The sequence below is a fragment of the Pinus tabuliformis genome, chromosome Q (assembly GCF_031772625.1).
Source record: "Pinus tabuliformis cultivar Carrire ecotype Pingquan chromosome Q, CPIR1, whole genome shotgun sequence".
Lineage (NCBI taxonomy): Eukaryota > Viridiplantae > Streptophyta > Pinopsida > Pinales > Pinaceae > Pinus > Pinus tabuliformis.
In genome coordinates, this window is record NC_142296.1 from 1,155,313,110 (window position 1) to 1,155,325,239 (window position 12,130).

Consider the following 12,130-nt stretch of genomic DNA (forward strand, 5'->3'; position numbering starts at 1 on the left):
GCATAACATAATCCAGCTCTTTTCTTTCACAAAGAAATAGCGGACAAACTTTAGTAAATTGGTCATTTTTTTCACAGATTCTTGGTTTTATATATTGACTTTAGATATTTACTTTAGAGTAGCCTTATCAATTTTGATTTGTCATATAGCTATTCAGACTTATCACTTTATATGATTAGACTAGATAAATTCAAATTTCATTCACAAATAACGCTTGATATGATTACAACTTCTACTCACTTCAGATTGTAGCCATTCTTTCAAGGAAATATGATGTAGTATAGTTAGTCCCTAGGAAGCTTTTCATATAGTACCACAAGAGATTCAATCTAACTTTAGAGAATATTGAGGGAAAATTTTGGTCTTATTATCCTCTTAAGCACTAGCATAGATCAATTGTAACTTCTATTATCACCCTTCAATAGTCCTTCTTCGTCTTTAATCTAACATGGACTACTTCAAGTATATAGATTGTGTTATGAATATCATAAAATTGTCATGGAGCTCAAATTCCACAAAAATGGGATCCTTAGAAGTTGAAGTTCTTCACATGTCACAAAGAGAAGATATTTTAGAATTCGAATGTCATGGGTTAAACTTTGTTATGTAAACACTTGAAAATAGATTGTATATAAAATTCTTCTCCCAATCTTTGCAAATAAATGCTTCAATAAATGTTAGGCCCCTATACTACTAGTGTAACCCCTTATTGTTATTAGTACAACCCACTTATTATATTGATGTACCCATGTAGTGCCCATATTGTTACTATTGTGCCCCATATAAGCCCACTATTGTTATTATTGTGCCCTTACATTATTATTGTTATGTCAGCTCTGATTATGTTATGACCACTTAGACTCCTATATATAGAAAGGAGGTCTTTTCATTTGTATCATCCAAGAATTGTTCATTTATGTAATGTAAAGGAGGTTGTCCCCTTGAAGAGGTTGAATTCTAAGGCATTGATCTATCTTTTCTATCTTTTCTTGAACTGGTTTCATAACATTTGGTATCAAAGCTTTGGATTCTAGTGTTTCGTTGCTCCAAACAGGTCATCGTGGCATTTTCACTATAACTTTTTTTTTGCGACGTTTCAGAAGCTAAAAAAAAAAACCATTTGAGAAGAAATCACGGTGAACTTCGGGTCCGAATTTTAGAGCTTTTCGTGCTATATTTATGGAGATATGATCTGAGGAAGTTGGTCTTTTTGAAGACTCCTCAATTAAATTCCAAATAAGTGACCTGGGGAAAATCATCATAACTTTCTCTATAAGCATCAGATTGAAATTTTGTAAGAAGATACATAAAGAGGATAGACTGTAGCTTTTTGTATATATTTTTCAGTGCCAAAGGTCGAAACAGTGACACGTGGAACTTCATACAATTTCGCTCTTCTAGAAAGGTCTATAATCAGGTCATCTTGGGAGATTGTGCATAACTCTTTCTTGGAGAATCCAATTTGGATCAGAATGGTGGCACTGGAAAGAGGACACAGAGGGCTACTACAGGTCACAATTTCAGAAATTAAAGATATGAAAGTACAGAGTTACAGTCGTTTCAAGATCGAGCTCCTAAAATCAAGAAAAATAAAGATGAGGATGTTTGATGGCAAGGATTCGGTAAATTGGATACTTCAGATGGAGCAATGTTTTGATCTACATGGTGTACCACTGTTACAAAAGGTATGTATTGCATCTTCATATTTAGAACCAGACCAATTTTTATGGTATGAAGGGCTTTGTTCTCATAAACAACTTGTTATGTGGTCAATTTTCATGGAGGAAATGATAGCACATTATGAGGATACAAAGAGCAACACCACAACAATTGGAAAGAGTAAAAGGGCTTTGTGACAGAGTGGAAAGCAAAATTATGGAAACCAGGAAGCATACCCCTCACAACTATAAATATGGAAGTTTTGTTTCTCCTAGCCTTCCACAACCTACAAGGGTTACACCACAACAATTGGAAGAAAAAAGAGAAAAAGGGCTTTGTGACAATTGTGATAGCAAATGCACTAAAGGTCATAAGTGTGCTAAGAAGAAATTATTTTACATAGAATATGAAGAGGAGGAAGAAAAGGATCAAGAAACATCAAAAGAAGAAGATATATGCCAGGACCCAACCCCGGTGAAAGAAGAAATGAATCAAACCATATCTTGTAAAGCATTGGCAAGAATTACCACTCCTCAAACTATCAAGATAGAAGGACATATTAAGAAAAAAAATGTTCAAGAAGTGAAAGATCACATCGAGCATCAAGAAATGAATCCGACCATATCTTGTAAAGGATTGGAAGAAATTACCACCCCTCAAACTCTACAGATAGAAGGACATATCAATAAGAAAAAGGTTCAAGCAATGAAAGATCACATCAAGCATCAACAACAAGTTCTCCAACTTTTAAAGGATAACGCCACTTCGGTGTAAAATCAAACGAAACAACAGGTAGCTCAACATTGTAGTGAAAAATGTTTTGATGTAGGTGATTGGGTATTTTTAATGCTACATCTCAAGCAAGCTATTTATGAGAAGGAAATGTTGGCAATACTACATGCACTTTAAAAATGGCGACCTTACCGAATGGGAAGACTCTTCAAGGATGAGGATGTGGAAGCATCGTTTTGTGCTATTTCTATTATCCAATGAGGTTGGATAAATGAAGCAAGGGATGAATGGAAGAAGGACGAAGAAGTATGGCCACTTATTCAAAAGTTGCAAAAGATCCCAATTCAAACAATATTGCCAGAAATTGAAGAGGAAGGAAAAATCATATTGGAACCTGGAGCAGTCATAGAAACAGGAACCTGATAGCTATGAAATCGATCAATTTCATAGTATTTCATCAAGTGGAAGAACTCACCCACTGAATATTCCACATGGGAGGACAAGAATTTTATACAAAAGTATCAAGAACTACTCAAGCGTTGAGGACAACGCTTTTTGAAGGAGAGGGGCATGTTAAGCCCCTATGCTACTAGTGTAACCCCTTATTATTATTAGTACAACCCACTTATTATATTGATGTACCCATGTAGTGCCCATATTGTTACTATTGTGCCCCATAGAAGCCCACTATTGTTATTATTGTGCCCTTACATTATTATTTCTATGTCGGCTCTGATTATGTTATGACCCTTAGACTCCTATATATAGAAAGGAGGTATTTTCATTTGAATCATCCAAGGATTTTTCATTTATGTAATGTAAAGGAGGTTGCCCCCTCGAAGAGGCTGAATTCTAAGGCATTGATCTATCTTTTCTATCTTTTCTTGAGCTGGTTTCATAACAATAAACTTGTTGTCATAGAGACTCAGAAACTCGCTTTCAAACTTCACAAAAGTGTTACAGACTTTTATCCTCTATCTAGGGTTATTGCAGTAATAAAAAAATTCATTATTAACTTCCTTTTATAGACCTTAATTACCAATGAAACATGGTGAGGAAACTCGGCCTTCATAACTGATGCATCATAGGTCTTTTGGTCAGTAAAGGGTCACCTTGCTACAACACAAAGATTTTTTCCTAAAACATAGAGAGCAAATATAGATTGTCTAGTCCTTCCTCCATTGCTGATCTCGACTATCTCATAGGCATTGGGAAAATCTTCAAACTCTCCTTTAGACTCCCATTTCTCTTACTTCTTATCGTTACTTAGGGTTTCCTTAATATTGCTCCTATCTTTACCATAGGTCTGGTACCATTTGAAATTTTGTTATATGATAGAATTTCCTATCATGGTAATTACTTGTGACTGATATTTATTATTTTCTTAGCTTTAATTATTTATTTATGTCATCAAGCAATTACACAATAGAAAAACATGGATGACATAAAGCATTGAAGCCAAGAGACACTAGAAATTAGGCTCCAAGCTAGGGAAAAACTTCACAAAGGGGAAAATCCAACAAATCCTCTTCATATAGAATTAGATCAAAGTGAGATATCTCAAACCCAAGACTACCACACAGATTCAAATCAACCCTCCACCAAATCTCCTCCAATAAATTCAATGTTAACAAAACTCTATGCTATTCAAATCTTTGAAATATAGTCAACTCCTGAAATGTTGGCCCCCTGAAAAATTGTGCATGCCATACCTCAAAAAAATTTCCACATGCAAGGAAAACTAGGGTAGAAAACATGTCTTCTTTCTCTCCTTTGATTTTCCTCTCTCTCCTTTGAGTTCAGTCATCTTCTTCTTCTTGTTTGGGATAGACGTCGATGTGATGATGAATGAGTGAATGATCTCCAAAATGGCCATGTTGAATTCTATATATACATGCCCAAGAGCGTTGAATAGCTGCCTCCAGGGCTGACTTGGTCTTGTGGTTGACAATTTGACTCTTTGACTCAAAACAAAAATAATTTTATTTTTCTACAAAAAGTCCATTCCATTTATATTTGTATCATTATAAACTTATCCTATTGCAAAAATAGATAGAAATTAATCCTCTTTAACCTAAGACAAGGTAGCAAATATTTGTTCTTTAAAATCTTCTAAACCTCACAATGATTCTCTTCATGTTGGGCCTCATAGAAATTGCACCTAGTACAAGAAAGGATGGTTCGTGGTTGGAAATTTTGAGGTTGATCTTAAAGGGTAGCTTTTACTCATAATTCATGGATTAATAGAGGAATGATCTTCCTTTCAAAGGATATCATTATCTTATTCATGAACTAAAGTTTTTGAAACATAATAAAAATGCATGTTTTCCTACCAAGATCTTCAAAAGAACATGTTCTCTAAAGTCTTGTTCCTCATATTCTAAGTGTGTTTTCAAAGAGGAAATGATTCATAAATTGTCGTGGATATTCCATTAGACAATTTGTCACAATGGATCTGATAAGGAAAATTTTTTGAACTTTGAAAACTATACTATGAAGGTTAATTTTTCCTTATATTTATGGAATTTTTAAATTATTAGTTAATGTGTATGAATTCAAACAAAAATATCAATAAAATGAAATACAAGGCTCACTTACAAAATCATAATACCACAATATATTACTTGGGAAACCCTTTTGCGATAAAACTCAGTTGGATGGTGAGGTTGCTATGCTCTTTCTTTATCTCAATGGAAATTGATGCAAGTATAAAGGAGTCAGACATGTGGAACATGGTTTTATATGAAACAAAACCATTCTATATTTTCGCTCTTTTTATCCACTTTTGGCTATTTTTCTCATTTATGGCACAAAATGCACCCGAATAGAATGGAACCCCTTTACCTCCTAGTGTTTTGGTTATAACCCAATGCAATAGCCAACTACTGGTTAAGTTGGAATCCTCCAAATCTTCACTAGAGTTCCAATATTGACTCTTCTAGAGCCTTATTCACAATGATCATGTAGCTAGCTCACTTTCCATGAATAATGAGAGATGACATGGCATGCTCTCAAATCACAGTGATCAAAGTGGGAATGATAACTCCTGAGTGGCATAACATTTGTATAGGAACTCTATTTGAGGTCGTTTTTGTGTCATTGGAAAGGTATCTGAGTGTAGAATATGTTGTGTGACATTTTCCTTAAGTAGAAAACTTTTACCCTAAAAAAAAATATATGTAATGCCTCAAATTTATTTTGAATGGTTTTAAAGCCAAATTTTCCAAATTGGTACCCACTAGTAAAAATGGTCATGTGATATGATTCCTCCAAATTTTCCTCTAAAAGCATCAAGAATGAGGAAAGTAATATAATTGTCCAATTTAGATCATTCCTACCCATTTTTGGGGTATTTTTTCCCCAAAATATTTTAAAGAATGAGTCGAGGACATTTTTCCTTTACCTTCTACCTAGAGTACCATTTAACCCTGCTTGGAAGCTATCCTTTCAACCCAATTTTCCAAAGGTCATGTTTCCCTTGTCTTTTATTCCTAAACCTAATCTACAAAAGTGCATCCTTTTTCAACTCCATATGAGAATTTGGTGCTAAACAATCCACATAAGGTAGGGCTTGTTCCTCTTCCTGATCTAGCATGGAAGGATCATAGAGTTTCACATTTTCTACACTCAATATTAAGTATATGTGCACATATAGGGGTAGATTATAGGCATTATCTCAAAAAATTTGTAGTATATCAATGGGTAAACATCATAGAGCCTTGATTTTGATACCAGGACCATGTAGCCTCCACTTATTCAATTATAACCATACTCTTGCTCCCACTCTAAATGGTTTCTCTAATATGTGTTGATCATGCTTGGACTTGCATTTTTCCTATGACTTATACAACATATTTGATGTTTGTAAATTGATATATCTGATATTCTCAAAAATAAATTGTTTCATTAAGGGATTCCCCTATAATATCCTCCCTCACTTCTTTTTTTTATATGTAATATCCAAAGGTGAAGGTAAAAAATATCTAGAACAAGTTTCAAATGGGAACCTAATGGCAAAAGTGTGGGTTTCCCTATTATAAGAGTGTTTTATGTACACCATATTTTTATCCTAAGTATTCATATACTTCTAATTTCAATCCCTCAAAATTTTCACTAAGTATTTTTGACTAATTCTATTTTTCCATTTTTTTGTGCATAGAATGTTGTAGACCTCTTCAACATCATGTCCATATTCTCCCACAACATAATCCAAAATGAACTTAGAAATCTTATGTTTGTATCTTAAATTATGCTCCATGGGATTCCAAAGTGCATCTAGACATGTCCATAGAAGAATATTTATATTTATTTCCCATTGATGGTCCCTTATAGTGCATGAGAATGCACATCTTCTTTGACCTATCAACTACCATCAATAGGTAGTCATGTCCCTCCTTGGTTCTTGGTAAACCTCCCACAAACTCTATGGAATTTTTTCCCAAGGATGAGTGGGTATAGGTAAGGGATGGTATAGACCTTGTATCCTATCACTAGGCTTATTGATACAACAAAGAATACATCCTCCTATGAGCCCATCTACAAATTCTTACCTCTTGGGCTAATACACATATCTCTACCAAAACGTTGTGTAACCTTAGAGTTGTGCACCTCTTGGATTAGCTATAGTCACTCATATTTAAGAACTATAATTTTTTCTTTCTTTATTAATTCTTGATAAACTATTCTACATTAATAAAATTATTGTGTTTATCTCTCTTGGATCATAAATATTCTTGATTGGTTGATTCATCATTAGATAAATCTACCCTCATATATTTGATTATTCTTGTGGAACCCTAAAAATGTTCTATGTAAAAACCCTAGATTATGAGCGTGTCAATGATAATGTGTGAAACCCTAGTCTACATAGGGTTATTGGGGAAGTCTAGGAGAATGATATTCTTGATGTTTGAATTTTTTAAAGATGGCATGTTTGGTGTTTTGGTACGGTCATGAAAACCCTAACTTGTTAGGTTTGAATGGTAATATCTGAAATACCAAACATTTAAAGTATTAATAAATTAGGGTTTTCTATGTTTTGTATTGAAACCCTAGATCATTAAGGCTTTGGTAGGGTGTATAAGAAAAAACCCTTGTTTTAGATAATGTCTTAGGAGTGAAATCCTAGGTATATGTGTGTTTGTCTGATCAAAACCCTAGTCTGATCAAGTTTGTTATATGTCTAACTTTAATATATTGATAGTTTTTTCATTGGGTTTAACTAACACGTGTTATGATATGCTTGTGCATGATGATGGAATCCTAGATATATGTGTTGACCTAATTTTTTATGGTCATGTGTCCTATGGTTTGGAACTAAACCCTAGTCGATGCTTGATCCTTTAGGATGATAGTATTTGTGAATTCTAGGGTTTTAGAATTTAATTTCTCTAATATGTGATGATAAGTGTGATAATCTGAGTTTTATGAAATTTTGTTGAAATATAAATTTGAGTTGTGAGTGTTTTTTATTATTAGAGCTTAATGGCTCATGTATGAAGTCTAGGATCCTGTACTAAATCCTAGTGGAAGTCTAAAGTTGTTAAATGCATTGAAGAACTAAATTTGTTTGAATTTCTTCTAGGGTTTGAAATATTTTGAAGTAGGGTATGTAATACCTATGGAGAAAAATATTGAAGCCTTAGATATAATGAAATTTGTTATCTTGCTTGAGATTCTTAAAGTCTTGATGATAAAGTCTAGGGTTTATGACAAAAGCCCTAGAAAGAAGTATAAAAGTATGTGTCTCTCATTTTTTAACCTAACTAAGTTTGCGTATATGATGTCTAATGTAAAATTCTACCATTATTGTATGATTCCAATATAGTTAATGCCATGCTTCTATATGTATTTGGTTTTACTTGCAATTTAATTTGTGCAGGTACATAATATTCAAGATGGTGAAGATAAGTTGATATGATAAGCATGATGAAGAAAGTTATATGAATGATGATGGTCATGATAACTTTGATAAGAAGGATGGAAGCCATGAAATATTCTCCAATTTCATAAGAAGAAGTTGATCCCCTAAGTTAAGAGGGAGCCTAAAAATCTCCCTAGTTAAGAGGGAGAGAGTACCATAGTCATGATGGGCATCTTGAAAGAAGAAATTGGAGAATGAATTTTGAGGGGATACTATGATAAGGAAAGAAATATTTGATTGTAGAACATGTTGTTGCAAGTGAAGTAGGAAAAGAATATGTATGATTGAGGAATCTTTTGTCAAGATTCGTATGAAAGTACCACTGTAATAAATTGATAAGCAACATCAACTTGCCTAAAAGACCCCAGAGATTTGTGTTTACTTATGTACATTTGAAATTTTCTTACTGATTAGGGTTGTGTTTGTACAGGTAAATATCTCAGGGGTTGGATAGCATGTTGATTACACGAGATATATTTGTTACTAATCTGTTTGATCAGGGAGGATTTTCTACCGATTGGAATAATCAAGAGTGTAGAGGATTTGTGTGTGAGACACAGTTACTGGGAAGACATCCAGTCAGCACTATGTATTGATGTCTAGATCTCGAATGAATTAGGGAGGGTGTCATTGGTCATAAAGCTATAACCTTAGATATGTACCTGGATCCCTGGGTTGATGGTTAGCAAGTAAGCCTCATGGTACCTAGACTAGCTGAAAGATTTAGTCCATCTTAGTCCCACCCTAATAGATTGCCCTAGTTAAGAATCTAGTATGTGGCACCGTGAGTATTTATACTGTTGAAGGTCATTGGATAGATTTACCTCATCAATAATCTAGTCCATGGAATTTTGGTGCCTAAACTCTTCACGGTTCATATGTTTCTAAGATCTTCCTCGTACTTGTTATTATGAATACCTTGCTAGTAGAGAGGGAGTGTTGAAATATGTAACTAGGTTGTCTTCATAAATGTATTTGAGTCACAATGAAATGCATTCCTTTTTTGTAAGCATGGTGTTACCTTTCCATTAATTTTAAAAAATATAGCACATTACATCCATATGTATGAAGGTTAGGTGGCCTCAACTTTCCCTGAGGGAAACCAAGTCTATTGGCCACATAACCACAAAATATGCCATCTAAAAACAAAAAATAATAAGTCTCACCAACCATGCTATGTATGTTTGAGAGTATTTTTTCTTCGTATTTTTTAAATATCTATAGACATAAGTACTAATAAGCCTAGAAATTTGAAATTGTTCCATGCAAAACTAAAAGCAAAGATGCATTCTTCTACTGCTTGTTAGCTAAATCCGCTGGTGCAAGGTATTTCACAGTGGAAACTGGTAGATTTGCATGGGGAATATAGGGTATATGTTTCTATATTCAGCTGAGACGACCATTCTACTGTTGTAATTAAAATTATATTTTTTGAAATTCTTTGGTGTAATCTAGGCGTCCATGGGAGGCCAAATCCATATCAGGAGGAAACTTCTCTAAAGATTTAGCTAGGGTTCTCTTCATTATCCAAAAAAAATGGATTGTCTGGTTGTATTGAGATGATCTACCATGAATGCGGCCTGGGTCTGGGATCACTGTTTTTCAATCGTCTAAATCACGTTCAAAATCTTCCTCAGTCTATCGAATCTCTACTTCCCAATCTGCAATAAGTTGCTTGACTATATTAGATCTACTATCATGATATGCTTGAGTTTCTTCCTGAATTATATGAGAGGTCGATTTGCGTTCCCAACCCGTCCCCTTGGAAGGACTAGGTTGAATGGTCTAAGAAGGGGAGGCCTTCATTTACTTCCCACGGCCATGGCCCCCATGAATATTATTTCCTTTACCAAAGGTACGGACCATGATGCTACTTCTGTCAATCAGATGATGACCCATGCCTACCTCTAGAGGTCGACCCAGATAGGGTCACAGATTAGAAGCAAGGAACTGCTCAAGATTACTTTGTCTCTACACACCTGTTAAAGAAATTTCAAATAAAATCCACCAAGTAAGGAACTCACTCCTAATCATATTGCCAACATTGTTTAATGGTCCCATATCTACCATTTTTCCACCATTTTCCATTGATGGGCCTATCTCTGAATTTCAATAGAACATTACACAAAGAAGAGAATATGAATTTGGGCCAATAGCTACCCGGAGGCCGCAACCCATAAAAAACCTTACATCAGGACCTAATACAATGCACCCAGGATATAGAAACCAAACCCACTTGCCCCAAAGCAAGCCTATATTAATAGGAATTAACCCAAGAGTAGCCCCTTGACTAGGACCAACCCATAACCAGAAAAGAGAACCAAACCTAACATGCCCTATTCAACAGGTCAAGACTGGACTAAAATGTTCCAACGGGGCTCTCCTTGCCTCAAATCAAAAATGACTAAGGTTGTGATGCAATCTACAGACAACCAAGGCTCAAATTCAAGCTCACCCAAAGACTAAATACCTTGGAACCAAACAAAATTTACCAAAAACCCAAACCCTTACTGTTTCATTTCTACACGAGCAAGGAGGACCAAAACATACAAATTAGTCTACCAACCAAACTCTGCAAGAACCAAGGTGGGACTACCAGATACCATACACCATAGACACCACAACATACAAAAATAAAGACTCAAACCGAACTAGAAACCATTCAAGGCCATGCTCTAGGAAGTTTCGCTTCGAGTCTCACCAAACCACAAAACCATGCAACTCATAGTTTGGAGGGAAAATATATTGATCCATACATGTAGAGGAAGCTAAATTAAGAGTGGAAACATACCAGTGATCGTTGTTAAGACCTGGAGTAGACAAAGACCACGAGCTAGCCAAAATGACCAACTCAAACCAAATCCACAAAAGCCTAAGAGTGCAAACAAACTTACTCAACAAACCAGTGGGAAACCTCGCCTTAATGTTTTTCATAATACCTTTGCCACCCTCAAGGATGGCCATTAAACTATGCATGTGCACTGCCACCTCTCCAAGTGCAGCATGAATATATAGGGTGACTGGAAATATCTCGTAGATATGCCTTAAACAGTTGGCTAGGACGATCCCAATGAGTCTAACTCACACCTCGATCGGGGGACACTTAAATGTATTTATTAGAAGAATTAAGAAAATATTTTTTTCATTATTATTATGACTTATTAAAGCATGGGTTTCATGCTTGGGTCATCATGTTTTAGGTCAAAGTCCATATTGAGGAGTTCTAGGATTTTTCTGAGTCATTAGAGTCATTTTCGATTTAAAGAGACCCTTCTTCAACTTTTGAATTATGTAAAAAGAATTAATATTGAGTCAAACGTATTATTTATCCACTCCACACCAAGTCATCCTCAAGGAGAACAAGTTACACTCAACTGGTCAATTCGACCTCACCAGAAGTTTCTATTAAAGGATTATCATCTACAAGAAGGAAAAAAGGGCTAACTTTGTGTGGAGGAATTCTTTGTTTAAGTCAAGCGTCTTGGATTATCTCATGAGACTATTGAAGGAAGAATTGTTGACTGGATTTTCCCCTAGATAGTGGTTTTTCCCTTGTTGTCTCCCTACATCTCGTGTTTTTATGCTATTTTTTGGTAATTGCTTGATGAACTAAAAGATAAAAGATAAAAATAAAGATAAAAGAATCACAAGTAATTATCTCCATGGAAAGAGATACACACATGCTTCATATTGGATTGTAAAAAGTGCAACAAATAGAAGTGCTGCAATTAATGTATACATATACATATATATAGATATCATGCTATGACTATTAAAAAGTTTTAGATAACCTCAAAAGAAATAAAATCTAATAAA